Source organism: Falco biarmicus, chromosome 3 (assembly GCF_023638135.1).
Source record: "Falco biarmicus isolate bFalBia1 chromosome 3, bFalBia1.pri, whole genome shotgun sequence".
Lineage (NCBI taxonomy): Eukaryota > Metazoa > Chordata > Aves > Falconiformes > Falconidae > Falco > Falco biarmicus.
This window is the reverse complement of record NC_079290.1, coordinates 15,012,795-15,017,679: the sequence shown is the minus strand read 5'-3', so window position 1 is coordinate 15,017,679 and position 4,885 is coordinate 15,012,795.

Here is a 4,885-nt window from a genome sequence, read left to right as displayed (position 1 = left end):
TCAGTAATCTGTATGTACTGGAGCCAGGGTCATACCCTCGCATGTTACCACCACTGAAGACAATTCGAAAAGGTCTTTTTTATGAAAATGTAACTCAGAGTAACCATTTTTTCTATCCCTGTTTAACACATATCTCATAACACTTGCTCTGGCTTGGAATTTTACTCTGAGGGTAGTATCTTGCTCAGAGGAGTAAGTGCCAGCTTGCCATGTGCAAATATCTACCATTGACTTGCGAATGGCATAAATGAGTAATAGCAAAGGCAGACTTCAATAGCAAAGGGCACACAGGACGCAGTAAGAGGATTGTTACAGGACAGCAGAAAAAGACCATCCTTTTTTCTGGGAGAGACATGATTCATTGGAAGGGAAGAAAAAGTGAAATGTGAGCTCAGGAGGATCAAGGAAGAGCTCCTGCAATGGAGCTAAACCACTGTAGGCCAGACAGGACCACCCAGAGGGAAATGCCGGTGCAGAGATGACAAATGGAATATAAATGCGTTTCTACACATTGAAAATTTGCGATCAGTCAATACTTCTCCTTCAGGTTTCCAAAGGTTCTTTGTGGGCTTTTGTGGTGTGTTTTTTCCAAGTGACAACCACATTGTAACAGATATCCTCTAATGACCATAATTCTCCTTTCTTGCCCACACAAACTCTCCCTTTCCCCATCTGTGAGGAACAACCCAGAGAGAAGTCATCACAGGCATCAATATCCAGTCTCAGCACCTTGACCTTGTACATCAGTGGACACAGGAAAACAATACAAAACAGAAGGAGAAACCTCAGATGCTCAGAGGAGTTTTTTAGAGGACTGAGGTGATTTGCTTGATGGAGTTACTCACCTGGAGTTAGCCCATAACACTTCCTCACGGCACACTGCCTTTTAGGGGAGAAGTGCCCTGAACTAGCTCAGTTGCCAAAACTAGTGTAGCTGCTTCATATGTTACCTTTTACTGGTTCTGAGACACATTTATCCTAAAGGCATGAGTCAGGACCCCTCTGCTGAGCTGAGATTTGCATCAAGTCCTTTGCCAGAAGAGCAGCTATAACAAAAATGATTGAGACCTCATCTGAACATAGAAAGTAAGAAACACTTCAGGAGGAAGAAAATCTGGATGTGTAAATGGGAACAGGGGAATGACTGGGAGGACCAGGATCATGGGCATCATTAAGTATCTGCATGAAGTCCAAATCCAATCTTAGTGGATTTTCCCCATTGTCAACGAAGCATTCAAAGTCAAACAGGATGGCAAGGACAATTACGTCCCTGCAGCTATGATTATGTGAGCTATTCTACTAGACAGCAAGAACTTTCCAGAGGTGAACAGATAGAGCTGATAGCAGCCATTGGAGGAGGAAACAAGACTGAAAGATTAGGTCCAAGCTACAATTAGAGGGTTCATTTCATGTTGGTCTGAAGAACCCTGCAGTGGTATAAAAATAAGGCTATTCTTCTGCAGTTGGTAACCAAATATAGGATCAGTGGGAAAAGAAAAATATGGAACCATTGTAAGAGGAAGCCCTGAGGGAAGGTGCAACAGTGCAAAGAATTGCTTGGCAACATCAAAGAAATAAATGAACTCAAAAAACACTAGTGGGCTTATCTGGAGGGCTCATTTGCACAGAAAGTTACTTTTTAAAACTTGCGCTCCTTTTAGCCAAAGTGTGTCTCTGACTCTAGTTCAGAAAGAAGGGTGGGGAGTGAAGGAAGGAATATAGCAGAGAAAGAGGGAAAAAAAAAAAAAAAAAAGAGTAAAACCAAAGCTGAAAAGTCAAATCGAAATCCAAAATGCAGGTTGAAAGGTTAATGAATGCAAATAGCTCAACTGGGGTGCTGCATATTGAAAACTAGCAATCATGTTGAACAAGGGAATAATCAAGAAAGGATGAAAGAGGAGCATACTGGGCCATGGTAAAGGCACAATTAAACTGGCTTGATGTAAGTCCAATGCTTTCTTATGGAGACACATCCAGTGCAAATGTGATCCAAATTCGGAAAATACAATTTGCCGCCTTTTTCTTTTTCTAAGGAAAATATTTCTGCTGTTCTCATTTTTGTATAAACAGTTGTTTGCACAAATATTGCTAGTTTTATACAGCCAGTTTTAATTAATTATCTTCCCTCCTAGTACTCCCAAAGCTGAAGGTGAAAACGGCAATCCCCTACAAAGTACTTTCCTAATTACCGCAGCTCAAGGGCTAAGGGTGTGAATGGACACAAGGCAAAACAGCAGTGTTCATGGACTTTTCAGGAATGGACGCCAACAAAAGTGAGAGCCTATAAACCAACCTTATAAATGGGTACAGGAAAAAACAGCGAGAAGTTTGTTGTATTTGAACAGCAGGTCTGCGTGCAAATGTTCTGCGTTGCAGAGTGAGAACTTTGCAGCAGGAAAAGGTTTAAATTTATGCTAAACTTGGCAGCCAGGTATGTTGTGCCTGAATGTAAATATCTGGCAGTGGCTTTCTGTGATGCACATGGGCAGCATTCAGCTTCTAAGTGAAGTTTCATTTGTGCTGACCTATAATGCCATAAAGAGAACGGGTTGACAGAGGCATGTAAGGAAGTTGTAGCCTTCCCCATTGACATCACCTGGAGCACAGGCTCTGCACCCTGTTATGGACAGGACACACTGCTGCAGAGCTAAAGCGCTCCTCCTTCCCAGCTCCTGGTTAAAATGCTTTGGATGCTTCCAGTCTGAGAAATCACCTCTGTACTTCCCTTGGACATTGCAGTATGACATTTAAGGAATGTGAAACTAACTTTTTAAAAAAAATTCATTTTAGCACTCATGGTTAAAGCACTTACGCATAGGTCAAGATAAGGCAAACAGTATTACTCCATCACTGAATGATTCTACTAAATAAGGATAGTTTTCTCAGTAACGGTTATATGGCTTCCCAAAAATCTTTCTTTTCACTGCTTCTTTTATTCTGTTTTTGTTTACCAGTATATAAAAAACCCCACCAAAATAAAAACAGCCCCCCCCCAAAAAAAAACAAAACAAAACAAAACAAAACAAACCACATTTCTGATATAACTGGAGAATCCTGATTCTAAATATGATCAGGAATTTGATTGTTTGCCCCATACAGTCTGGTCACTTCTTAACTGTGAACTGTCATGGGAGAAACAGCTTTTAACAGTTTTCTAACTGAATGAAGCTTCTCAGGTAAGTACTTTTAATCTGATAAAACCTGGACACCAGTAAAATTGTTTGGCCTAAAGGAGATGAGATGGTATGTGGTTTGGTACAAGACACAACTGGGGACATCACTAAAGCCTCTGGGAGACAGAGACTGCCAGGGCTCACGTCTTGTAAGAGGTCTGGGCCTTATCAGACTATGTGCTGTGGACCTGCCATATTCAAGAAAATGAGACTTTGGTTTGTATTTGTTTCTTAAAGTGTTTCTAGGAAAATCTGTCCCTTAAAAGAAGCTACCTAGTAAAGAAGAAAAGAGTATCTAACCAAAAAAACTCAGTGTGAAATTATTTATTTCAGGCAATAGCAAATCCCAGAAAAAAAATGCATTTTTCTCCTTCAGAGCTCAATACTAGTGTGGGGTTTTTTTAAATCTACCCCATCGTGGCACAAGTTCAACGCCCAGTTCTGACCTTGGGTACTGGCTTAGATCTCACTGATGCAAGATTTCCAGTTCAGGAGGATACCATATAGAGATACCAGAAAATGAAAACAGAATAAATATATAACTTATCTTTTTTTTTTTTTGTACTTAAAAAAAAGGAGGAAAGAGAGGTGTCTGATGACTCTGTATGAGTTAAAAAACCTGCCAGTAAAAGGAAAGAGAAAGATCATCCTCAGAGTTCAGGGTGTGCTTTGTAGCTAAGCTTTTGCCCTGGGATTTTCTTTCTAAGAGAAAGGCAAATAAAACAAAGAAAAACAAGCTCCAGTCTGAGGCCAGTAAACAGACCCATAAATGTGCACATTGCTTCCAAAGCAAGATGGTTGAGGCAAAAAATATTGCAATCATTGAAAACAGATTAGAGGCTGCCCTAGGGGAAGTGAAGCACGAGGGCTGGACAAACCTTGATGGGCTGAGGGACCTTCACTCATTCCCAGAACGACTATACAGTTTCCTTCTAATAAGCCATTAAGTTACACTGCTGAAATTATGTGGTTTTGAGGTCTGAAAGGGGCTATTACTCTTTCTCAGTAAACCCAGTAGTAAGTAGATAGACTCAATGACACCTGCCTCAACAGTGTTACTTAACACATTACACAGAGCACCTTTAAACAGTTTACTTTTTAAAATGGGGAGAAGATGATAGAATTGCAGTCCACATAAGCAAAAAAACAAGCATGATGTGCAAAGTCCCCAAGAGTAAACAGCAAAACAAGCATTTTTTAGTTCATTCTTTGTTGTATAACTCCCACACCAGTAAAACAACCCTGAAAATGAATCAGCAGTATTACCTCCCAGCATCAATCTACTCCTTTAGCAAAGGAGTGCTGCAGGGAGGAGGTTCTCCTTTCTCCTGTATAGTTAGGAAGTGCATGTGTTTTCCTTTCTTTTATACAGAATGTACTGCTCTCTGTCCTTACCAGAAGGAGAAAAAAAAAAAAAAGAAAAAACAAAACAAAACAAAACAAAAAACCCCAAACCAAACAAACCAATCAACAACAACAAACCAACACCAACCCCAACAGACCCAATGAAGTCAGAATTTAATTCTCTAATAGTAAATGAGTATCAGAGACTATTAAGAGAAAAGATGGGGGCCGGGGCTGGGGTGGGGGTGTGGGGGAGCTAAACTAACAATTCCATAGAGCCTTTTTTATGCAAGTTCTGGAAAGAAGCTTTATTAAATGATTCATTCTTACTTTCAACACAGCACTTACCTTAGCAGAATCTGGTCGGC